This window comes from Heptranchias perlo, unplaced genomic scaffold (assembly GCF_035084215.1).
Source record: "Heptranchias perlo isolate sHepPer1 unplaced genomic scaffold, sHepPer1.hap1 HAP1_SCAFFOLD_860, whole genome shotgun sequence".
NCBI lineage: Eukaryota > Metazoa > Chordata > Chondrichthyes > Hexanchiformes > Hexanchidae > Heptranchias > Heptranchias perlo.
In genome coordinates, this window is record NW_027139898.1 from 1 (window position 1) to 25,495 (window position 25,495).

The window sequence follows — 25,495 nt, forward strand, 5'->3', positions numbered from 1 at the left end:
TCAGAAGTGCATATTGAAAAATGTCTTTCAAACTGCTCCCTGACTGGGCCCCGTTCATTGTCATGTTAATCCCAGGGCGGGGCGGGACTGCTTTGACCAGGAGACCTGTTTTCCGGGACGCAGGTGTGACATTCCAGGGAGGCACCTACTTTGTGCTGATTCGAAACTACGACTACAACGGCAACTTGCAGTTCTATATTACAACAACAACGCGCTGCATTGAAACTAAAAGTTAGATTTTCAATCCCATAGTCCACCAATCGGATGGGAGACGGTGTGTGTCTGTGTGTGTGTGTGTGTGTGAGAGTCAGTGTCAGTCAGTCTCTCTCTCTAACTCTAACTCAGAGCTGCTGTGGAAGGAAACCTTTTTAAAAAGAACTTGCATATTGAAAAAAAGATGTGTCTCAAGCTGCCGGGCCCTGTCCATTGTCACGTTAATGGCAGGGCGGGCAGGACTGCTTTGACCAGGAGACCTGTTTTCTGGGACGCAGGTGTGAGATTCCAGGGGACCTGCTTTGTGCTGATTTCCCTGCGTGCGTGCGTGCGTCCGTCCCTCCCTGCCTCCCTCCCCCCAGGCCTTCCTTCTGAACACCTTTGTCGTTTAATCGAGGGTCAAAAGCCTGCCTGTGAAAGGGAAGGATCAGCCGGTCGGCCCCCTGCTGGTCGCTGCTGCCAGCGCAGCGCAGCGCAGCAGGCGTGCGTGTCCTCAGCCTCTTGTACAAGTTCCCAGGGAGTTGAGGCAGTTCCCTCCAGTGGTCTAGTGGTCTAAGACGCAACCTTTTAAACTCGTTGAGACCCGGGTTCGAATCCCGGTCGGGGGGATGACTTTCTGGTGCAGATTAATTGGCACCACTCAAAGAAAGTCTCCCCTCCTGAGCGCTAATGCTCCACCCTCACCACCGCCACCTTTTCCTCTCCTTGACAAACAGACAGTCCAGTTCGGGAGCGCAGCTTGCATTTGAAAGCAGACCCTGCTTGTTCAAAGTCAACGGCACCAAGTTATTTTGCACTTTGAATTATATCGCTACGTGCGAGCGGCATTCAGCCTAGGAGAAGAAAGAAATACCACTGAGCTGAGAAAGTAAGTGTAATATATCAGCTTTATTCTCAGTAATAATACATACATACACACACACACACAGAGACGCTGGGAAAGAGCTGTTTTTCCTTTTGAATATCTCCCCACAGGGAGGTGCACCGTTCCCAGAGACACTGCAATACTGGGTCGATGCGTGGAGTGGACGGAGCAAGCCCCTGTTCCATCTCCCTGTTCCAAAAATCAATTTAATATATGGTCCCCAGATAGGGGACGTATCAGATATTAAACTGATAAGAACAGATACTACACTTGATCTTAGCCAAAAGGCCGAGAAGCGATGACGCGCTCGATGCGAATTGATCTCGGCTCCTGTTTGCACTCCCTCTTTGGTCTCTGGCTGCCTGTGTTTAATGCAGTCTAGAAGCACTGCCGTTCTCTCCCACTCTGGCCACATTTTTGCCACCGTTTCTAATTGCAACAGTGGATGAGTTTAAAGATTTTGCCATTTTTTTCCCTTTCTTGCCAGGATTGCTTGACAGATTGGTAAATTTGCCAGTAGGCCACCAATCAGATGGGAGAGGGTTGGGTCTCACCGGACCTCCGTCAGTCAGTCTCAGTCACTAACGAACTGCCGTGGAAGGAGACCTCTTTAAGGAAAACTAGTGACGTGGCGTGACGTGTCTCACAGTGAGTGAGTGAGATTGCAACGGCCAATTGAGAAAGAGGTGAGGTGCTGACAATCGGCAGCTCGTGTTGAAACATTCATTCCACGGCAGGCAAGACCAATGAAAAAAAATACTGCAGATGCTGGCTCGGCTGGCTGGCTGGCTGGCTGGAAATGGGAAATAAAAACACAAGACGTGTTAAAGGCTGGCTAAACTGTCGAAAGAAACAAGGCGTTAATGTTTCAGAAGTGCCTATTGAAAGGTGTCTCTCAAGCTGCTCCCTGACTGGGCCCTGTCCATTGTCATGTTAATCGCTGGTTAAACTGTCGGAAGAAACAAGGCGTTAATGTTTCAGAAGTGCATATTGAAAAATGTCTTTCAAACTGCTCCCTGACTGGGCCCCGTTCATTGTCATGTTAATCCCAGGGCGGGGCGGGACTGCTTTGACCAGGAGACCTGTTTTCCGGGACGCAGGTGTGACATTCCAGGGAGGCACCTACTTTGTGCTGATTCGAAACTACGACTACAACGGCAACTTGCAGTTCTATATTACAACAACAACGCGCTGCATTGAAACTAAAAGTTAGATTTTCAATCCCATAGTCCACCAATCGGATGGGAGACGGTGTGTGTCTGTGTGTGTGTGTGTGTGTGAGAGTCAGTGTCAGTCAGTCTCTCTCTCTAACTCTAACTCAGAGCTGCTGTGGAAGGAAACCTTTTTAAAAAGAACTTGCATATTGAAAAAAAGATGTGTCTCAAGCTGCCGGGCCCTGTCCATTGTCACGTTAATGGCAGGGCGGGCAGGACTGCTTTGACCAGGAGACCTGTTTTCTGGGACGCAGGTGTGAGATTCCAGGGGACCTGCTTTGTGCTGATTTCCCTGCGTGCGTGCGTGCGTCCGTCCCTCCCTGCCTCCCTCCCCCCAGGCCTTCCTTCTGAACACCTTTGTCGTTTAATCGAGGGTCAAAAGCCTGCCTGTGAAAGGGAAGGATCAGCCGGTCGGCCCCCTGCTGGTCGCTGCTGCCAGCGCAGCGCAGCGCAGCAGGCGTGCGTGTCCTCAGCCTCTTGTACAAGTTCCCAGGGAGTTGAGGCAGTTCCCTCCAGTGGTCTAGTGGTCTAAGACGCAACCTTTTAAACTCGTTGAGACCCGGGTTCGAATCCCGGTCGGGGGGATGACTTTCTGGTGCAGATTAATTGGCACCACTCAAAGAAAGTCTCCCCTCCTGAGCGCTAATGCTCCACCCTCACCACCGCCACCTTTTCCTCTCCTTGACAAACAGACAGACAGTCCAGTTCGGGAGCGCAGCTTGCATTTGAAAGCAGACCCTGCTTGTTCAAAGTCAACGGCACCAAGTTATTTTGCACTTTGAATTATATCGCTACGTGCGAGCGGCATTCAGCCTAGGAGAAGAAAGAAATACCACTGAGCTGAGAAAGTAAGTGTAATATATCAGCTTTATTCTCAGTAATAATACATACATACACACACACACACAGAGACGCTGGGAAAGAGCTGTTTTTCCTTTTGAATATCTCCCCACAGGGAGGTGCACCGTTCCCAGAGACACTGCAATACTGGGTCGATGCGTGGAGTGGACGGAGCAAGCCCCTGTTCCATCTCCCTGTTCCAAAAATCAATTTAATATATGGTCCCCAGATAGGGGACGTATCAGATATTAAACTGATAAGAACAGATTTTTTTTTTTTTTTTTTTTTTTTTTTTTTTGACACTCTGGGGTGCCTTATTGCCTTACAGATTCATTCCAGATTCCTTGCAGTGACATTACATCAAGCCAAAGCTCTACAAGCCAAAGCTCTACACTCTGCCCGAGGGGATTTCTCCCTGACTGCATCCCCCCGGCATACAATGGCAGGAAGGCTCCAAATGGTTGCCTTCCCCCACTTGACCACTTGATCTTAGCCAAAAGGCCGAGAAGCGATGACGCGCTCGATGCGAATTGATCTCGGCTCCTGTTTGCACTCCCTCTTTGGTCTCTGGCTGCCTGTGTTTAATGCAGTCTAGAAGCACTGCCGTTCTCTCCCACTCTGGCCACATTTTTGCCACCGTTTCTAATTGCAACAGTGGATGAGTTTAAAGATTTTGCCATTTTTTTCCCTTTCTTGCCAGGATTGCTTGACAGATTGGTAAATTTGCCAGTAGGCCACCAATCAGATGGGAGAGGGTTGGGTCTCACCGGACCTCCGTCAGTCAGTCTCAGTCACTAACGAACTGCCGTGGAAGGAGACCTCTTTAAGGAAAACTAGTGACGTGGCGTGACGTGTCTCACAGTGAGTGAGTGAGATTGCAACGGCCAATTGAGAAAGAGGTGAGGTGCTGACAATCGGCAGCTCGTGTTGAAACATTCATTCCACGGCAGGCAAGACCAATGAAAAAAAATACTGCAGATGCTGGCTCGGCTGGCTGGCTGGCTGGCTGGAAATGGGAAATAAAAACACAAGACGTGTTAAAGGCTGGCTAAACTGTCGAAAGAAACAAGGCGTTAATGTTTCAGAAGTGCCTATTGAAAGGTGTCTCTCAAGCTGCTCCCTGACTGGGCCCTGTCCATTGTCATGTTAATCGCTGGTTAAACTGTCGGAAGAAACAAGGCGTTAATGTTTCAGAAGTGCATATTGAAAAATGTCTTTCAAACTGCTCCCTGACTGGGCCCCGTTCATTGTCATGTTAATCCCAGGGCGGGGCGGGACTGCTTTGACCAGGAGACCTGTTTTCCGGGACGCAGGTGTGACATTCCAGGGAGGCACCTACTTTGTGCTGATTCGAAACTACGACTACAACGGCAACTTGCAGTTCTATATTACAACAACAACGCGCTGCATTGAAACTAAAAGTTAGATTTTCAATCCCATAGTCCACCAATCGGATGGGAGACGGTGTGTGTCTGTGTGTGTGTGTGTGTGTGAGAGTCAGTGTCAGTCAGTCTCTCTCTCTAACTCTAACTCAGAGCTGCTGTGGAAGGAAACCTTTTTAAAAAGAACTTGCATATTGAAAAAAAGATGTGTCTCAAGCTGCCGGGCCCTGTCCATTGTCACGTTAATGGCAGGGCGGGCAGGACTGCTTTGACCAGGAGACCTGTTTTCTGGGACGCAGGTGTGAGATTCCAGGGGACCTGCTTTGTGCTGATTTCCCTGCGTGCGTGCGTGCGTCCGTCCCTCCCTGCCTCCCTCCCCCCAGGCCTTCCTTCTGAACACCTTTGTCGTTTAATCGAGGGTCAAAAGCCTGCCTGTGAAAGGGAAGGATCAGCCGGTCGGCCCCCTGCTGGTCGCTGCTGCCAGCGCAGCGCAGCGCAGCAGGCGTGCGTGTCCTCAGCCTCTTGTACAAGTTCCCAGGGAGTTGAGGCAGTTCCCTCCAGTGGTCTAGTGGTCTAAGACGCAACCTTTTAAACTCGTTGAGACCCGGGTTCGAATCCCGGTCGGGGGGATGACTTTCTGGTGCAGATTAATTGGCACCACTCAAAGAAAGTCTCCCCTCCTGAGCGCTAATGCTCCACCCTCACCACCGCCACCTTTTCCTCTCCTTGACAAACAGACAGACAGTCCAGTTCGGGAGCGCAGCTTGCATTTGAAAGCAGACCCTGCTTGTTCAAAGTCAACGGCACCAAGTTATTTTGCACTTTGAATTATATCGCTACGTGCGAGCGGCATTCAGCCTAGGAGAAGAAAGAAATACCACTGAGCTGAGAAAGTAAGTGTAATATATCAGCTTTATTCTCAGTAATAATACATACATACACACACACACACAGAGACGCTGGGAAAGAGCTGTTTTTCCTTTTGAATATCTCCCCACAGGGAGGTGCACCGTTCCCAGAGACACTGCAATACTGGGTCGATGCGTGGAGTGGACGGAGCAAGCCCCTGTTCCATCTCCCTGTTCCAAAAATCAATTTAATATATGGTCCCCAGATAGGGGACGTATCAGATATTAAACTGATAAGAACAGATTTTTTTTTTTTTTTTTTTTTTTTTTTTTTTGACACTCTGGGGTGCCTTATTGCCTTACAGATTCATTCCAGATTCCTTGCAGTGACATTACATCAAGCCAAAGCTCTACAAGCCAAAGCTCTACACTCTGCCCGAGGGGATTTCTCCCTGACTGCATCCCCCCGGCATACAATGGCAGGAAGGCTCCAAATGGTTGCCTTCCCCCACTTGACCACTTGATCTTAGCCAAAAGGCCGAGAAGCGATGACGCGCTCGATGCGAATTGATCTCGGCTCCTGTTTGCACTCCCTCTTTGGTCTCTGGCTGCCTGTGTTTAATGCAGTCTAGAAGCACTGCCGTTCTCTCCCACTCTGGCCACATTTTTGCCACCGTTTCTAATTGCAACAGTGGATGAGTTTAAAGATTTTGCCATTTTTTTCCCTTTCTTGCCAGGATTGCTTGACAGATTGGTAAATTTGCCAGTAGGCCACCAATCAGATGGGAGAGGGTTGGGTCTCACCGGACCTCCGTCAGTCAGTCTCAGTCACTAACGAACTGCCGTGGAAGGAGACCTCTTTAAGGAAAACTAGTGACGTGGCGTGACGTGTCTCACAGTGAGTGAGTGAGATTGCAACGGCCAATTGAGAAAGAGGTGAGGTGCTGACAATCGGCAGCTCGTGTTGAAACATTCATTCCACGGCAGGCAAGACCAATGAAAAAAAATACTGCAGATGCTGGCTCGGCTGGCTGGCTGGCTGGCTGGAAATGGGAAATAAAAACACAAGACGTGTTAAAGGCTGGCTAAACTGTCGAAAGAAACAAGGCGTTAATGTTTCAGAAGTGCCTATTGAAAGGTGTCTCTCAAGCTGCTCCCTGACTGGGCCCTGTCCATTGTCATGTTAATCGCTGGTTAAACTGTCGGAAGAAACAAGGCGTTAATGTTTCAGAAGTGCATATTGAAAAATGTCTTTCAAACTGCTCCCTGACTGGGCCCCGTTCATTGTCATGTTAATCCCAGGGCGGGGCGGGACTGCTTTGACCAGGAGACCTGTTTTCCGGGACGCAGGTGTGACATTCCAGGGAGGCACCTACTTTGTGCTGATTCGAAACTACGACTACAACGGCAACTTGCAGTTCTATATTACAACAACAACGCGCTGCATTGAAACTAAAAGTTAGATTTTCAATCCCATAGTCCACCAATCGGATGGGAGACGGTGTGTGTCTGTGTGTGTGTGTGTGTGTGAGAGTCAGTGTCAGTCAGTCTCTCTCTCTAACTCTAACTCAGAGCTGCTGTGGAAGGAAACCTTTTTAAAAAGAACTTGCATATTGAAAAAAAGATGTGTCTCAAGCTGCCGGGCCCTGTCCATTGTCACGTTAATGGCAGGGCGGGCAGGACTGCTTTGACCAGGAGACCTGTTTTCTGGGACGCAGGTGTGAGATTCCAGGGGACCTGCTTTGTGCTGATTTCCCTGCGTGCGTGCGTGCGTCCGTCCCTCCCTGCCTCCCTCCCCCCAGGCCTTCCTTCTGAACACCTTTGTCGTTTAATCGAGGGTCAAAAGCCTGCCTGTGAAAGGGAAGGATCAGCCGGTCGGCCCCCTGCTGGTCGCTGCTGCCAGCGCAGCGCAGCGCAGCAGGCGTGCGTGTCCTCAGCCTCTTGTACAAGTTCCCAGGGAGTTGAGGCAGTTCCCTCCAGTGGTCTAGTGGTCTAAGACGCAACCTTTTAAACTCGTTGAGACCCGGGTTCGAATCCCGGTCGGGGGGATGACTTTCTGGTGCAGATTAATTGGCACCACTCAAAGAAAGTCTCCCCTCCTGAGCGCTAATGCTCCACCCTCACCACCGCCACCTTTTCCTCTCCTTGACAAACAGACAGTCCAGTTCGGGAGCGCAGCTTGCATTTGAAAGCAGACCCTGCTTGTTCAAAGTCAACGGCACCAAGTTATTTTGCACTTTGAATTATATCGCTACGTGCGAGCGGCATTCAGCCTAGGAGAAGAAAGAAATACCACTGAGCTGAGAAAGTAAGTGTAATATATCAGCTTTATTCTCAGTAATAATACATACATACACACACACACACAGAGACGCTGGGAAAGAGCTGTTTTTCCTTTTGAATATCTCCCCACAGGGAGGTGCACCGTTCCCAGAGACACTGCAATACTGGGTCGATGCGTGGAGTGGACGGAGCAAGCCCCTGTTCCATCTCCCTGTTCCAAAAATCAATTTAATATATGGTCCCCAGATAGGGGACGTATCAGATATTAAACTGATAAGAACAGATTTTTTTTTTTTTTTTTTTTTTTTTTTTTTTTTTTTTTTTCTGACACTCTGGGGTGCCTTATTGCCTTACAGATTCATTCCAGATTCCTTGCAGTGACATTACATCAAGCCAAAGCTCTACAAGCCAAAGCTCTACACTCTGCCCGAGGGGATTTCTCCCTGACTGCATCCCCCCGGCATACAATGGCAGGAAGGCTCCAAATGGTTGCCTTCCCCCACTTGACCACTTGATCTTAGCCAAAAGGCCGAGAAGCGATGACGCGCTCGATGCGAATTGATCTCGGCTCCTGTTTGCACTCCCTCTTTGGTCTCTGGCTGCCTGTGTTTAATGCAGTCTAGAAGCACTGCCGTTCTCTCCCACTCTGGCCACATTTTTGCCACCGTTTCTAATTGCAACAGTGGATGAGTTTAAAGATTTTGCCATTTTTTTCCCTTTCTTGCCAGGATTGCTTGACAGATTGGTAAATTTGCCAGTAGGCCACCAATCAGATGGGAGAGGGTTGGGTCTCACCGGACCTCCGTCAGTCAGTCTCAGTCACTAACGAACTGCCGTGGAAGGAGACCTCTTTAAGGAAAACTAGTGACGTGGCGTGACGTGTCTCACAGTGAGTGAGTGAGATTGCAACGGCCAATTGAGAAAGAGGTGAGGTGCTGACAATCGGCAGCTCGTGTTGAAACATTCATTCCACGGCAGGCAAGACCAATGAAAAAAAATACTGCAGATGCTGGCTCGGCTGGCTGGCTGGCTGGCTGGAAATGGGAAATAAAAACACAAGACGTGTTAAAGGCTGGCTAAACTGTCGAAAGAAACAAGGCGTTAATGTTTCAGAAGTGCCTATTGAAAGGTGTCTCTCAAGCTGCTCCCTGACTGGGCCCTGTCCATTGTCATGTTAATCGCTGGTTAAACTGTCGGAAGAAACAAGGCGTTAATGTTTCAGAAGTGCATATTGAAAAATGTCTTTCAAACTGCTCCCTGACTGGGCCCCGTTCATTGTCATGTTAATCCCAGGGCGGGGCGGGACTGCTTTGACCAGGAGACCTGTTTTCCGGGACGCAGGTGTGACATTCCAGGGAGGCACCTACTTTGTGCTGATTCGAAACTACGACTACAACGGCAACTTGCAGTTCTATATTACAACAACAACGCGCTGCATTGAAACTAAAAGTTAGATTTTCAATCCCATAGTCCACCAATCGGATGGGAGACGGTGTGTGTCTGTGTGTGTGTGTGTGTGTGAGAGTCAGTGTCAGTCAGTCTCTCTCTCTAACTCTAACTCAGAGCTGCTGTGGAAGGAAACCTTTTTAAAAAGAACTTGCATATTGAAAAAAAGATGTGTCTCAAGCTGCCGGGCCCTGTCCATTGTCACGTTAATGGCAGGGCGGGCAGGACTGCTTTGACCAGGAGACCTGTTTTCTGGGACGCAGGTGTGAGATTCCAGGGGACCTGCTTTGTGCTGATTTCCCTGCGTGCGTGCGTGCGTCCGTCCCTCCCTGCCTCCCTCCCCCCAGGCCTTCCTTCTGAACACCTTTGTCGTTTAATCGAGGGTCAAAAGCCTGCCTGTGAAAGGGAAGGATCAGCCGGTCGGCCCCCTGCTGGTCGCTGCTGCCAGCGCAGCGCAGCGCAGCAGGCGTGCGTGTCCTCAGCCTCTTGTACAAGTTCCCAGGGAGTTGAGGCAGTTCCCTCCAGTGGTCTAGTGGTCTAAGACGCAACCTTTTAAACTCGTTGAGACCCGGGTTCGAATCCCGGTCGGGGGGATGACTTTCTGGTGCAGATTAATTGGCACCACTCAAAGAAAGTCTCCCCTCCTGAGCGCTAATGCTCCACCCTCACCACCGCCACCTTTTCCTCTCCTTGACAAACAGACAGACAGTCCAGTTCGGGAGCGCAGCTTGCATTTGAAAGCAGACCCTGCTTGTTCAAAGTCAACGGCACCAAGTTATTTTGCACTTTGAATTATATCGCTACGTGCGAGCGGCATTCAGCCTAGGAGAAGAAAGAAATACCACTGAGCTGAGAAAGTAAGTGTAATATATCAGCTTTATTCTCAGTAATAATACATACATACACACACACACACAGAGACGCTGGGAAAGAGCTGTTTTTCCTTTTGAATATCTCCCCACAGGGAGGTGCACCGTTCCCAGAGACACTGCAATACTGGGTCGATGCGTGGAGTGGACGGAGCAAGCCCCTGTTCCATCTCCCTGTTCCAAAAATCAATTTAATATATGGTCCCCAGATAGGGGACGTATCAGATATTAAACTGATAAGAACAGATTTTTTTTTTTTTTTTTTTTTTTTTTTTTTTTTTTTTTTTTTTTGACACTCTGGGGTGCCTTATTGCCTTACAGATTCATTCCAGATTCCTTGCAGTGACATTACATCAAGCCAAAGCTCTACAAGCCAAAGCTCTACACTCTGCCCGAGGGGATTTCTCCCTGACTGCATCCCCCCGGCATACAATGGCAGGAAGGCTCCAAATGGTTGCCTTCCCCCACTTGACCACTTGATCTTAGCCAAAAGGCCGAGAAGCGATGACGCGCTCGATGCGAATTGATCTCGGCTCCTGTTTGCACTCCCTCTTTGGTCTCTGGCTGCCTGTGTTTAATGCAGTCTAGAAGCACTGCCGTTCTCTCCCACTCTGGCCACATTTTTGCCACCGTTTCTAATTGCAACAGTGGATGAGTTTAAAGATTTTGCCATTTTTTTCCCTTTCTTGCCAGGATTGCTTGACAGATTGGTAAATTTGCCAGTAGGCCACCAATCAGATGGGAGAGGGTTGGGTCTCACCGGACCTCCGTCAGTCAGTCTCAGTCACTAACGAACTGCCGTGGAAGGAGACCTCTTTAAGGAAAACTAGTGACGTGGCGTGACGTGTCTCACAGTGAGTGAGTGAGATTGCAACGGCCAATTGAGAAAGAGGTGAGGTGCTGACAATCGGCAGCTCGTGTTGAAACATTCATTCCACGGCAGGCAAGACCAATGAAAAAAAATACTGCAGATGCTGGCTCGGCTGGCTGGCTGGCTGGCTGGAAATGGGAAATAAAAACACAAGACGTGTTAAAGGCTGGCTAAACTGTCGAAAGAAACAAGGCGTTAATGTTTCAGAAGTGCCTATTGAAAGGTGTCTCTCAAGCTGCTCCCTGACTGGGCCCTGTCCATTGTCATGTTAATCGCTGGTTAAACTGTCGGAAGAAACAAGGCGTTAATGTTTCAGAAGTGCATATTGAAAAATGTCTTTCAAACTGCTCCCTGACTGGGCCCCGTTCATTGTCATGTTAATCCCAGGGCGGGGCGGGACTGCTTTGACCAGGAGACCTGTTTTCCGGGACGCAGGTGTGACATTCCAGGGAGGCACCTACTTTGTGCTGATTCGAAACTACGACTACAACGGCAACTTGCAGTTCTATATTACAACAACAACGCGCTGCATTGAAACTAAAAGTTAGATTTTCAATCCCATAGTCCACCAATCGGATGGGAGACGGTGTGTGTCTGTGTGTGTGTGTGTGTTTGAGAGAGAGTCAGTGTCAGTCAGTCTCTCTCTCTAACTCTAACTCAGAGCTGCTGTGGAAGGAAACCTTTTTAAAAAGAACTTGCATATTGAAAAAAAGATGTGTCTCAAGCTGCCGGGCCCTGTCCATTGTCACGTTAATGGCAGGGCGGGCAGGACTGCTTTGACCAGGAGACCTGTTTTCTGGGACGCAGGTGTGAGATTCCAGGGGACCTGCTTTGTGCTGATTTCCCTGCGTGCGTGCGTGCGTCCGTCCCTCCCTGCCTCCCTCCCCCCAGGCCTTCCTTCTGAACACCTTTGTCGTTTAATCGAGGGTCAAAAGCCTGCCTGTGAAAGGGAAGGATCAGCCGGTCGGCCCCCTGCTGGTCGCTGCTGCCAGCGCAGCGCAGCGCAGCAGGCGTGCGTGTCCTCAGCCTCTTGTACAAGTTCCCAGGGAGTTGAGGCAGTTCCCTCCAGTGGTCTAGTGGTCTAAGACGCAACCTTTTAAACTCGTTGAGACCCGGGTTCGAATCCCGGTCGGGGGGATGACTTTCTGGTGCAGATTAATTGGCACCACTCAAAGAAAGTCTCCCCTCCTGAGCGCTAATGCTCCACCCTCACCACCGCCACCTTTTCCTCTCCTTGACAAACAGACAGACAGTCCAGTTCGGGAGCGCAGCTTGCATTTGAAAGCAGACCCTGCTTGTTCAAAGTCAACGGCACCAAGTTATTTTGCACTTTGAATTATATCGCTACGTGCGAGCGGCATTCAGCCTAGGAGAAGAAAGAAATACCACTGAGCTGAGAAAGTAAGTGTAATATATCAGCTTTATTCTCAGTAATAATACATACATACACACACACACACAGAGACGCTGGGAAAGAGCTGTTTTTCCTTTTGAATATCTCCCCACAGGGAGGTGCACCGTTCCCAGAGACACTGCAATACTGGGTCGATGCGTGGAGTGGACGGAGCAAGCCCCTGTTCCATCTCCCTGTTCCAAAAATCAATTTAATATATGGTCCCCAGATAGGGGACGTATCAGATATTAAACTGATAAGAACAGATTTTTTTTTTTTTTTTTTTTTTTTTTTTTTTTTTTTTTTTTTTTGACACTCTGGGGTGCCTTATTGCCTTACAGATTCATTCCAGATTCCTTGCAGTGACATTACATCAAGCCAAAGCTCTACAAGCCAAAGCTCTACACTCTGCCCGAGGGGATTTCTCCCTGACTGCATCCCCCCGGCATACAATGGCAGGAAGGCTCCAAATGGTTGCCTTCCCCCACTTGACCACTTGATCTTAGCCAAAAGGCCGAGAAGCGATGACGCGCTCGATGCGAATTGATCTCGGCTCCTGTTTGCACTCCCTCTTTGGTCTCTGGCTGCCTGTGTTTAATGCAGTCTAGAAGCACTGCCGTTCTCTCCCACTCTGGCCACATTTTTGCCACCGTTTCTAATTGCAACAGTGGATGAGTTTAAAGATTTTGCCATTTTTTTCCCTTTCTTGCCAGGATTGCTTGACAGATTGGTAAATTTGCCAGTAGGCCACCAATCAGATGGGAGAGGGTTGGGTCTCACCGGACCTCCGTCAGTCAGTCTCAGTCACTAACGAACTGCCGTGGAAGGAGACCTCTTTAAGGAAAACTAGTGACGTGGCGTGACGTGTCTCACAGTGAGTGAGTGAGATTGCAACGGCCAATTGAGAAAGAGGTGAGGTGCTGACAATCGGCAGCTCGTGTTGAAACATTCATTCCACGGCAGGCAAGACCAATGAAAAAAAATACTGCAGATGCTGGCTCGGCTGGCTGGCTGGCTGGCTGGAAATGGGAAATAAAAACACAAGACGTGTTAAAGGCTGGCTAAACTGTCGAAAGAAACAAGGCGTTAATGTTTCAGAAGTGCCTATTGAAAGGTGTCTCTCAAGCTGCTCCCTGACTGGGCCCTGTCCATTGTCATGTTAATCGCTGGTTAAACTGTCGGAAGAAACAAGGCGTTAATGTTTCAGAAGTGCATATTGAAAAATGTCTTTCAAACTGCTCCCTGACTGGGCCCCGTTCATTGTCATGTTAATCCCAGGGCGGGGCGGGACTGCTTTGACCAGGAGACCTGTTTTCCGGGACGCAGGTGTGACATTCCAGGGAGGCACCTACTTTGTGCTGATTCGAAACTACGACTACAACGGCAACTTGCAGTTCTATATTACAACAACAACGCGCTGCATTGAAACTAAAAGTTAGATTTTCAATCCCATAGTCCACCAATCGGATGGGAGACGGTGTGTGTCTGTGTGTGTGTGTGTGTTTGAGAGAGAGTCAGTGTCAGTCAGTCTCTCTCTCTAACTCTAACTCAGAGCTGCTGTGGAAGGAAACCTTTTTAAAAAGAACTTGCATATTGAAAAAAAGATGTGTCTCAAGCTGCCGGGCCCTGTCCATTGTCACGTTAATGGCAGGGCGGGCAGGACTGCTTTGACCAGGAGACCTGTTTTCTGGGACGCAGGTGTGAGATTCCAGGGGACCTGCTTTGTGCTGATTTCCCTGCGTGCGTGCGTGCGTCCGTCCCTCCCTGCCTCCCTCCCCCCAGGCCTTCCTTCTGAACACCTTTGTCGTTTAATCGAGGGTCAAAAGCCTGCCTGTGAAAGGGAAGGATCAGCCGGTCGGCCCCCTGCTGGTCGCTGCTGCCAGCGCAGCGCAGCGCAGCAGGCGTGCGTGTCCTCAGCCTCTTGTACAAGTTCCCAGGGAGTTGAGGCAGTTCCCTCCAGTGGTCTAGTGGTCTAAGACGCAACCTTTTAAACTCGTTGAGACCCGGGTTCGAATCCCGGTCGGGGGGATGACTTTCTGGTGCAGATTAATTGGCACCACTCAAAGAAAGTCTCCCCTCCTGAGCGCTAATGCTCCACCCTCACCACCGCCACCTTTTCCTCTCCTTGACAAACAGACAGACAGTCCAGTTCGGGAGCGCAGCTTGCATTTGAAAGCAGACCCTGCTTGTTCAAAGTCAACGGCACCAAGTTATTTTGCACTTTGAATTATATCGCTACGTGCGAGCGGCATTCAGCCTAGGAGAAGAAAGAAATACCACTGAGCTGAGAAAGTAAGTGTAATATATCAGCTTTATTCTCAGTAATAATACATACATACACACACACACACAGAGACGCTGGGAAAGAGCTGTTTTTCCTTTTGAATATCTCCCCACAGGGAGGTGCACCGTTCCCAGAGACACTGCAATACTGGGTCGATGCGTGGAGTGGACGGAGCAAGCCCCTGTTCCATCTCCCTGTTCCAAAAATCAATTTAATATATGGTCCCCAGATAGGGGACGTATCAGATATTAAACTGATAAGAACAGATTTTTTTTTTTTTTTTTTTTTTTTTTTTTTTTTTTTTTTTGACACTCTGGGGTGCCTTATTGCCTTACAGATTCATTCCAGATTCCTTGCAGTGACATTACATCAAGCCAAAGCTCTACAAGCCAAAGCTCTACACTCTGCCCGAGGGGATTTCTCCCTGACTGCATCCCCCCGGCATACAATGGCAGGAAGGCTCCAAATGGTTGCCTTCCCCCACTTGACCACTTGATCTTAGCCAAAAGGCCGAGAAGCGATGACGCGCTCGATGCGAATTGATCTCGGCTCCTGTTTGCACTCCCTCTTTGGTCTCTGGCTGCCTGTGTTTAATGCAGTCTAGAAGCACTGCCGTTCTCTCCCACTCTGGCCACATTTTTGCCACCGTTTCTAATTGCAACAGTGGATGAGTTTAAAGATTTTGCCATTTTTTTCCCTTTCTTGCCAGGATTGCTTGACAGATTGGTAAATTTGCCAGTAGGCCACCAATCAGATGGGAGAGGGTTGGGTCTCACCGGACCTCCGTCAGTCAGTCTCAGTCACTAACGAACTGCCGTGGAAGGAGACCTCTTTAAGGAAAACTAGTGACGTGGCGTGACGTGTCTCACAGTGAGTGAGTGAGATTGCAACGGCCAATTGAGAAAGAGGTGAGGTGCTGACAATCGGCAGCTCGTGTTGAAACATTCATTCCACGGCAGGCAAGACCAATGAAAAAAAATACTGCAGATGCTGGCTCGGCTGGCTGGCTGGCTGGCTGGAAATGGGAAATAAAAACACAAGACGTGTTAAAGGCTGGCTAAACTGTCGAAAGAAACAAGGCGTTAATGTTTCAGAAGTGCCTATTGAAAGGTGTCTCTCAAGCTGCTCCCTGACTGGGCCCTGTCCATTGTCATGTTAATCGCTGGTTAAACTGTCGGAAGAAACAAGGCGTTAATGTTTCAGAAGTGCATATTGAAAAATGTCTTTCAAACTGCTCCCTGACTGGGCCCCGTTCATTGTCATGTTAATCCCAGGGCGGGGCGGGACTGCTTTGACCAGGAGACCTGTTTTCCGGGACGCAGGTGTGACATTCCAGGGAGGCACCTACTTTGTGCTGATTCGAAACTACGACTACAACGGCAACTTGCAGTTCTATATTACAACAACAACGCGCTGCATTGAAACTAAAAGTTAGATTTTCAATCCCATAGTCCACCAATCGGATGGGAGACGGTGTGTGTCTGTGTGTGTGTGTGTGTTTGAGAGAGAGTCAGTGTCAGTCAGTCTCTCTCTCTAACTCTAACTCAGAGCTGCTGTGGAAGGAAACCTTTTTAAAAAGAACTTGCATATTGAAAAAAAGATGTGTCTCAAGCTGCCGGGCCCTGTCCATTGTCACGTTAATGGCAGGGCGGGCAGGACTGCTTTGACCAGGAGACCTGTTTTCTGGGACGCAGGTGTGAGATTCCAGGGGACCTGCTTTGTGCTGATTTCCCTGCGTGCGTGCGTGCGTCCGTCCCTCCCTGCCTCCCTCCCCCCAGGCCTTCCTTCTGAACACCTTTGTCGTTTAATCGAGGGTCAAAAGCCTGCCTGTGAAAGGGAAGGATCAGCCGGTCGGCCCCCTGCTGGTCGCTGCTGCCAGCGCAGCGCAGCGCAGCAGGCGTGCGTGTCCTCAGCCTCTTGTACAAGTTCCCAGGGAGTTGAGGCAGTTCCCTCCAGTGGTCTAGTGGTCTAAGACGCAACCTTTTAAACTCGTTGAGACCCGGGTTCGAATCCCGGTCGGGGGGATGACTTTCTGGTGCAGATTAATTGGCACCACTCAAAGAAAGTCTCCCCTCCTGAGCGCTAATGCTCCACCCTCACCACCGCCACCTTTTCCTCTCCTTGACAAACAGACAGACAGTCCAGTTCGGGAGCGCAGCTTGCATTTGAAAGCAGACCCTGCTTGTTCAAAGTCAACGGCACCAAGTTATTTTGCACTTTGAATTATATCGCTACGTGCGAGCGGCATTCAGCCTAGGAGAAGAAAGAAATACCACTGAGCTGAGAAAGTAAGTGTAATATATCAGCTTTATTCTCAGTAATAATACATACATACACACACACACACAGAGACGCTGGGAAAGAGCTGTTTTTCCTTTTGAATATCTCCCCACAGGGAGGTGCACCGTTCCCAGAGACACTGCAATACTGGGTCGATGCGTGGAGTGGACGGAGCAAGCCCCTGTTCCATCTCCCTGTTCCAAAAATCAATTTAATATATGGTCCCCAGATAGGGGACGTATCAGATATTAAACTGATAAGAACAGATTTTTTTTTTTTTTTTTTTTTCCTGACACTCTGGGGTGCCTTATTGCCTTACAGATTCATTCCAGATTCCTTGCAGTGACATTACATCAAGCCAAAGCTCTACAAGCCAAAGCTCGACACTCTGCCCGAGGGGATTTCTCCCTGACTGCATCCCCCCGGCATACAATGGCAGGAAGGCTCCAAATGGTTGCCTTCCCCCACTTGACCACTTGATCTTAGCCAAAAGGCCGAGAAGCGATGACGCGCTCGATGCGAATTGATCTCGGCTCCTGTTTGCACTCCCTCTTTGGTCTCTGGCTGCCTGTGTTTAATGCAGTCTAGAAGCACTGCCGTTCTCTCCCACTCTGGCCACATTTTTGCCACCGTTTCTAATTGCAACAGTGGATGAGTTTAAAGATTTTGCCATTTTTTTCCCTTTCTTGCCAGGATTGCTTGACAGATTGGTAAATTTGCCAGTAGGCCACCAATCAGATGGGAGAGGGTTGGGTCTCACCGGACCTCCGTCAGTCAGTCTCAGTCACTAACGAACTGCCGTGGAAGGAGACCTCTTTAAGGAAAACTAGTGACGTGGCGTGACGTGTCTCACAGTGAGTGAGTGAGATTGCAACGGCCAATTGAGAAAGAGGTGAGGTGCTGACAATCGGCAGCTCGTGTTGAAACATTCATTCCACGGCAGGCAAGACCAATGAAAAAAAATACTGCAGATGCTGGCTCGGCTGGCTGGCTGGCTGGCTGGAAATGGGAAATAAAAACACAAGACGTGTTAAAGGCTGGCTAAACTGTCGAAAGAAACAAGGCGTTAATGTTTCAGAAGTGCCTATTGAAAGGTGTCTCTCAAGCTGCTCCCTGACTGGGCCCTGTCCATTGTCATGTTAATCGCTGGTTAAACTGTCGGAAGAAACAAGGCGTTAATGTTTCAGAAGTGCATATTGAAAAATGTCTTTCAAACTGCTCCCTGACTGGGCCCCGTTCATTGTCATGTTAATCCCAGGGCGGGGCGGGACTGCTTTGACCAGGAGACCTGTTTTCCGGGACGCAGGTGTGACATTCCAGGGAGGCACCTACTTTGTGCTGATTCGAAACTACGACTACAACGGCAACTTGCAGTTCTATATTACAACAACAACGCGCTGCATTGAAACTAAAAGTTAGATTTTCAATCCCATAGTCCACCAATCGGATGGGAGACGGTGTGTGTCTGTGTGTGTGTGTGTGTTGAGAGAGAGTCAGTGTCAGTCAGTCTCTCTCTCTAACTCTAACTCAGAGCTGCTGTGGAAGGAAACCTTTTTAAAAAGAACTTGCATATTGAAAAAAAGATGTGTCTCAAGCTGCCGGGCCCTGTCCATTGTCACGTTAATGGCAGGGCGGGCAGGACTGCTTTGACCAGGAGACCTGTTTTCTGGGACGCAGGTGTGAGATTCCAGGGGACCTGCTTTGTGCTGATTTCCCTGCGTGCGTGCGTGCGTCCGTCCCTCCCTGCCTCCCTCCCCCCAGGCCTTCCTTCTGAACACCTTTGTCGTTTAATCGAGGGTCAAAAGCCTGCCTGTGAAAGGGAAGGATCAGCCGGTCGGCCCCCTGCTGGTCGCTGCTGCCAGCGCAGCGCAGCGCAGCGCAGCAGGCGTGCGTGTCCTCAGCCTCTTGTACAAGTTCCCAGGGAGTTGAGGCAGTTCCCTCCAGTGGTCTAGTGGTCTAAGACGCAACCTTTTAAACTCGTTGAGACCCGGGTTCGAATCCCGGTCGGGGGGATGACTTTCTGGTGCAGATTAATTGGCACCACTCAAAGAAAGTCTCCCCTCCTGAGCGCTAATGCTCCACCCTCACCACCGCCACCTTTTCCTCTCCTTGACAAACAGACAGACAGTCCAGTTCGGGAGCGCAGCTTGCATTTGAAAGCAGACCCTGCTTGTTCAAAGTCAACGGCACCAAGTTATTTTGCACTTTGAATTATATCGCTACGTGCGAGCGGCATTCAGCCTAGGAGAAGAAAGAAATACCACTGAGCTGAGAAAGTAAGTGTAATATATCAGCTTTATTCTCAGTAATAATACATACATACACACACACACACAGAGACGCTGGGAAAGAGCTGTTTTTCCTTTTGAATATCTCCCCACAGGGAGGTGCACCGTTCCCAGAGACACTGCAATACTGGGTCGATGCGTGGAGTGGACGGAGCAAGCCCCTGTTCCATCTCCCTGTTCCAAAAATCAATTTAATATATGGTCCCCAGATAGGGGACGTATCAGATATTAAACTGATAAGAACAGATTTTTTTTTTTTTTTTTTTTTTCCTGACACTCTGGGGTGCCTTATTGCCTTACAGATTCATTCCAGATTCCTTGCAGTGACATTACATCAAGCCAAAGCTCTACAAGCCAAAGCTCGACACTCTGCCCGAGGGGATTTCTCCCTGACTGCATCCCCCCGGCATACAATGGCAGGAAGGCTCCAAATGGTTGCCTTCCCCCACTTGACCACTTGATCTTAGCCAAAAGGCCGAGAAGCGATGACGCGCTCGATGCGAATTGATCTCGGCTCCTGTTTGCACTCCCTCTTTGGTCTCTGGCTGCCTGTGTTTAATGCAGTCTAGAAGCACTGCCGTTCTCTCCCACTCTGGCCACATTTTTGCCACCGTTTCTAATTGCAACAGTGGATGAGTTTAAAGATTTTGCCATTTTTTTCCCTTTCTTGCCAGGATTGCTTGACAGATTGGTAAATTTGCCAGTAGGCCACCAATCAGATGGGAGAGGGTTGGGTCTCACCGGACCTCCGTCAGTCAGTCTCAGTCACTAACGAACTGCCGTGGAAGGAGACCTCTTTAAGGAAAACTAGTGACGTGGCGTGACGTGTCTCACAGTGAGTGAGTGAGATTGCAACGGCCAATTGAGAAAGAGGTGAGGTGCTGACAATCGGCAGCTCGTGTTGAAACATTCATTCCACGGCAGGCAAGACCAATGAAAAAAAATACTGCAGATGCTGGCTCGGCTGGCTGGCTGGCTGGCTGGAAATGGGAAATAAAAACACAAGACGTGTTAAAGGCTGGCTAAACTGTCGAAAGAAACAAGGCGTTAATGTTTCAGAAGTGCCTATTGAAAGGTGTCTCTCAAGCTGCTCCCTGACTGGGCCCTGTCCATTGTCATGTTAATCGCTGGTTAAACTGTCGGAAGAAACAAGGCGTTAATGTTTCAGAAGTGCATATTGAAAAATGTCTTTCAAACTGCTCCCTGACTGGGCCCCGTTCATTGTCATGTTAATCCCAGGGCGGGGCGGGACTGCTTTGACCAGGAGACCTGTTTTCCGGGACGCAGGTGTGACATTCCAGGGAGGCACCTACTTTGTGCTGATTCGAAACTACGACTACAACGGCAACTTGCAGTTCTATATTACAACAACAACGCGCTGCATTGAAACTAAAAGTTAGATTTTCAATCCCATAGTCCACCAATCGGATGGGAGACGGTGTGTGTCTGTGTGTGTGTGTGTGTCAGTGTCAGTCAGTCTCTCTCTCTAACTCTAACTCAGAGCTGCTGTGGAAGGAAACCTTTTTAAAAAGAACTTGCATATTGAAAAAAAGATGTGTCTCAAGCTGCCGGGCCCTGTCCATTGTCACGTTAATGGCAGGGCGGGCAGGACTGCTTTGACCAGGAGACCTGTTTTCTGGGACGCAGGTGTGAGATTCCAGGGGACCTGCTTTGTGCTGATTTCCCTGCGTGCGTGCGTGCGTCCGTCCCTCCCTGCCTCCCTCCCCCCAGGCCTTCCTTCTGAACACCTTTGTCGTTTAATCGAGGGTCAAAAGCCTGCCTGTGAAAGGGAAGGATCAGCCGGTCGGCCCCCTGCTGGTCGCTGCTGCCAGCGCAGCGCAGCGCAGCAGGCGTGCGTGTCCTCAGCCTCTTGTACAAGTTCCCAGGGAGTTGAGGCAGTTCCCTCCAGTGGTCTAGTGGTCTAAGACGCAACCTTTTAAACTCGTTGAGACCCGGGTTCGAATCCCGGTCGGGGGGATGACTTTCTGGTGCAGATTAATTGGCACCACTCAAAGAAAGTCTCCCCTCCTGAGCGCTAATGCTCCACCCTCACCACCGCCACCTTTTCCTCTCCTTGACAAACAGACAGACAGTCCAGTTCGGGAGCGCAGCTTGCATTTGAAAGCAGACCCTGCTTGTTCAAAGTCAACGGCACCAAGTTATTTTGCACTTTGAATTATATCGCTACGTGCGAGCGGCATTCAGCCTAGGAGAAGAAAGAAATACCACTGAGCTGAGAAAGTAAGTGTAATATATCAGCTTTATTCTCAGTAATAATACATACATACACACACACACACAGAGACGCTGGGAAAGAGCTGTTTTTCCTTTTGAATATCTCCCCACAGGGAGGTGCACCGTTCCCAGAGACACTGCAATACTGGGTCGATGCGTGGAGTGGACGGAGCAAGCCCCTGTTCCATCTCCCTGTTCCAAAAATCAATTTAATATATGGTCCCCAGATAGGGGACGTATCAGATATTAAACTGATAAGAACAGATTTTTTTTTTTTTTTTTTTTTTTTTCCTGACACTCTGGGGTGCCTTATTGCCTTACAGATTCATTCCAGATTCCTTGCAGTGACATTACATCAAGCCAAAGCTCTACAAGCCAAAGCTCGACACTCTGCCCGAGGGGATTTCTCCCTGACTGCATCCCCCCGGCATACAATGGCAGGAAGGCTCCAAATGGTTGCCTTCCCCCACTTGACCACTTGATCTTAGCCAAAAGGCCGAGAAGCGATGACGCGCTCGATGCGAATTGATCTCGGCTCCTGTTTGCACTCCCTCTTTGGTCTCTGGCTGCCTGTGTTTAATGCAGTCTAGAAGCACTGCCGTTCTCTCCCACTCTGGCCACATTTTTGCCACCGTTTCTAATTGCAACAGTGGATGAGTTTAAAGATTTTGCCATTTTTTTCCCTTTCTTGCCAGGATTGCTTGACAGATTGGTAAATTTGCCAGTAGGCCACCAATCAGATGGGAGAGGGTTGGGTCTCACCGGACCTCCGTCAGTCAGTCTCAGTCACTAACGAACTGCCGTGGAAGGAGACCTCTTTAAGGAAAACTAGTGACGTGGCGTGACGTGTCTCACAGTGAGTGAGTGAGATTGCAACGGCCAATTGAGAAAGAGGTGAGGTGCTGACAATCGGCAGCTCGTGTTGAAACATTCATTCCACGGCAGGCAAGACCAATGAAAAAAAATACTGCAGATGCTGGCTCGGCTGGCTGGCTGGCTGGCTGGAAATGGGAAATAAAAACACAAGACGTGTTAAAGGCTGGCTAAACTGTCGAAAGAAACAAGGCGTTAATGTTTCAGAAGTGCCTATTGAAAGGTGTCTCTCAAGCTGCTCCCTGACTGGGCCCTGTCCATTGTCATGTTAATCGCTGGTTAAACTGTCGGAAGAAACAAGGCGTTAATGTTTCAGAAGTGCATATTGAAAAATGTCTTTCAAACTGCTCCCTGACTGGGCCCCGTTCATTGTCATGTTAATCCCAGGGCGGGGCGGGACTGCTTTGACCAGGAGACCTGTTTTCCGGGACGCAGGTGTGACATTCCAGGGAGGCACCTACTTTGTGCTGATTCGAAACTACGACTACAACGGCAACTTGCAGTTCTATATTACAACAACAACGCGCTGCATTGAAACTAAAAGTTAGATTTTCAATCCCATAGTCCACCAATCGGATGGGAGACGGTGTGTGTCTGTGTGTGTGTGTGTGTCAGTGTCAGTCAGTCTCTCTCTCTAACTCTAACTCAGAGCTGCTGTGGAAGGAAACCTTTTTAAAAAGAACTTGCATATTGAAAAAAAGATGTGTCTCAAGCTGCCGGGCCCTGTCCATTGTCACGTTAATGGCAGGGCGGGCAGGACTGCTTTGACCAGGAGACCTGTTTTCTGGGACGCAGGTGTGAGATTCCAGGGGACCTGCTTTGTGCTGATTTCCCTGCGTGCGTGCGTGCGTCCGTCCCTCCCTGCCTCCCTCCCCCCAGGCCTTCCTTCTGAACACCTTTGTCGTTTAATCGAGGGTCAAAAGCCTGCCTGTGAAAGGGAAGGATCAGCCGGTCGGCCCCCTGCTGGTCGCTGCTGCCAGCGCAGCGCAGCGCAGCAGGCGTGCGTGTCCTCAGCCTCTTGTACAAGTTCCCAGGGAGTTGAGGCAGTTCCCTCCAGTGGTCTAGTGGTCTAAGACGCAACCTTTTAAACTCGTTGAGACCCGGGTTCGAATCCCGGTCGGGGGGATGACTTTCTGGTGCAGATTAATTGGCACCACTCAAAGAAAGTCTCCCCTCCTGAGCGCTAATGCTCCACCCTCACCACCGCCACCTTTTCCTCTCCTTGACAAACAGACAGACAGTCCAGTTCGGGAGCGCAGCTTGCATTTGAAAGCAGACCCTGCTTGTTCAAAGTCAACGGCACCAAGTTATTTTGCACTTTGAATTATATCGCTACGTGCGAGCGGCATTCAGCCTAGGAGAAGAAAGAAATACCACTGAGCTGAGAAAGTAAGTGTAATATATCAGCTTTATTCTCAGTAATAATACATACATACACACACACACACAGAGACGCTGGGAAAGAGCTGTTTTTCCTTTTGAATATCTCCCCACAGGGAGGTGCACCGTTCCCAGAGACACTGCAATACTGGGTCGATGCGTGGAGTGGACGGAGCAAGCCCCTGTTCCATCTCCCTGTTCCAAAAATCAATTTAATATATGGTCCCCAGATAGGGGACGTATCAGATATTAAACTGATAAGAACAGATTTTTTTTTTTTTTTTTTTTTTTTTCCTGACACTCTGGGGTGCCTTATTGCCTTACAGATTCATTCCAGATTCCTTGCAGTGACATTACATCAAGCCAAAGCTCTACAAGCCAAAGCTCGACACTCTGCCCGAGGGGATTTCTCCCTGACTGCATCCCCCCGGCATACAATGGCAGGAAGGCTCCAAATGGTTGCCTTCCCCCACTTGACCACTTGATCTTAGCCAAAAGGCCGAGAAGCGATGACGCGCTCGATGCGAATTGATCTCGGCTCCTGTTTGCACTCCCTCTTTGGTCTCTGGCTGCCTGTGTTTAATGCAGTCTAGAAGCACTGCCGTTCTCTCCCACTCTGGCCACATTTTTGCCACCGTTTCTAATTGCAACAGTGGATGAGTTTAAAGATTTTGCCATTTTTTTCCCTTTCTTGCCAGGATTGCTTGACAGATTGGTAAATTTGCCAGTAGGCCACCAATCAGATGGGAGAGGGTTGGGTCTCACCGGACCTCCGTCAGTCAGTCTCAGTCACTAACGAACTGCCGTGGAAGGAGACCTCTTTAAGGAAAACTAGTGACGTGGCGTGACGTGTCTCACAGTGAGTGAGTGAGATTGCAACGGCCAATTGAGAAAGAGGTGAGGTGCTGACAATCGGCAGCTCGTGTTGAAACATTCATTCCACGGCAGGCAAGACCAATGAAAAAAAATACTGCAGATGCTGGCTCGGCTGGCTGGCTGGCTGGCTGGAAATGGGAAATAAAAACACAAGACGTGTTAAAGGCTGGCTAAACTGTCGAAAGAAACAAGGCGTTAATGTTTCAGAAGTGCCTATTGAAAGGTGTCTCTCAAGCTGCTCCCTGACTGGGCCCTGTCCATTGTCATGTTAATCGCTGGTTAAACTGTCGGAAGAAACAAGGCGTTAATGTTTCAGAAGTGCATATTGAAAAATGTCTTTCAAACTGCTCCCTGACTGGGCCCCGTTCATTGTCATGTTAATCCCAGGGCGGGGCGGGACTGCTTTGACCAGGAGACCTGTTTTCCGGGACGCAGGTGTGACATTCCAGGGAGGCACCTACTTTGTGCTGATTCGAAACTACGACTACAACGGCAACTTGCAGTTCTATATTACAACAACAACGCGCTGCATTGAAACTAAAAGTTAGATTTTCAATCCCATAGTCCACCAATCGGATGGGAGACGGTGTGTGTCTGTGTGTGTGTGTGTGTCAGTGTCAGTCAGTCTCTCTCTCTAACTCTAACTCAGAGCTGCTGTGGAAGGAAACCTTTTTAAAAAGAACTTGCATATTGAAAAAAAGATGTGTCTCAAGCTGCCGGGCCCTGTCCATTGTCACGTTAATGGCAGGGCGGGCAGGACTGCTTTGACCAGGAGACCTGTTTTCTGGGACGCAGGTGTGAGATTCCAGGGGACCTGCTTTGTGCTGATTTCCCTGCGTGCGTGCGTGCGTCCGTCCCTCCCTGCCTCCCTCCCCCCAGGCCTTCCTTCTGAACACCTTTGTCGTTTAATCGAGGGTCAAAAGCCTGCCTGTGAAAGGGAAGGATCAGCCGGTCGGCCCCCTGCTGGTCGCTGCTGCCAGCGCAGCGCAGCGCAGCAGGCGTGCGTGTCCTCAGCCTCTTGTACAAGTTCCCAGGGAGTTGAGGCAGTTCCCTCC

General features: G+C 49.5%; 1 non-coding gene and 10 pseudogenes across 1 annotated transcript; all 11 read right to left on the reverse strand.

Moving 5' to 3' along the window:
• Positions 1 to 1,187: 1,187 nt before the first annotated feature.
• On the reverse strand, positions 1,188 to 1,378 carry LOC137319528 (U2 spliceosomal RNA). Its single transcript, XR_010962189.1, has one exon. It is a non-coding gene; the product is annotated as a U2 spliceosomal RNA (small nuclear RNA).
• Positions 1,379 to 3,246: 1,868 nt separating this feature from the next.
• Positions 3,247 to 3,462, reverse strand: LOC137319556 (U2 spliceosomal RNA; annotated as a pseudogene).
• Positions 3,463 to 5,513: 2,051 nt separating this feature from the next.
• Positions 5,514 to 5,729, reverse strand: LOC137319557 (U2 spliceosomal RNA; annotated as a pseudogene).
• A 2,047-nt stretch (positions 5,730 to 7,776) lies between these two features.
• On the reverse strand, positions 7,777 to 7,947 carry LOC137319559 (U2 spliceosomal RNA; annotated as a pseudogene).
• Positions 7,948 to 10,054: 2,107 nt separating this feature from the next.
• LOC137319560 (U2 spliceosomal RNA) lies at positions 10,055 to 10,225 on the reverse strand (annotated as a pseudogene).
• Positions 10,226 to 12,338: 2,113 nt separating this feature from the next.
• Positions 12,339 to 12,509, reverse strand: LOC137319562 (U2 spliceosomal RNA; annotated as a pseudogene).
• A 2,113-nt stretch (positions 12,510 to 14,622) lies between these two features.
• On the reverse strand, positions 14,623 to 14,847 carry LOC137319558 (U2 spliceosomal RNA; annotated as a pseudogene).
• Positions 14,848 to 16,902: 2,055 nt separating this feature from the next.
• Positions 16,903 to 17,111, reverse strand: LOC137319539 (U2 spliceosomal RNA; annotated as a pseudogene).
• Positions 17,112 to 19,170: 2,059 nt separating this feature from the next.
• Positions 19,171 to 19,380, reverse strand: LOC137319561 (U2 spliceosomal RNA; annotated as a pseudogene).
• A 2,043-nt stretch (positions 19,381 to 21,423) lies between these two features.
• LOC137319531 (U2 spliceosomal RNA) lies at positions 21,424 to 21,636 on the reverse strand (annotated as a pseudogene).
• A 2,043-nt stretch (positions 21,637 to 23,679) lies between these two features.
• On the reverse strand, positions 23,680 to 23,892 carry LOC137319532 (U2 spliceosomal RNA; annotated as a pseudogene).
• Between the last annotated feature and the right edge of the window lie 1,603 nt (positions 23,893 to 25,495).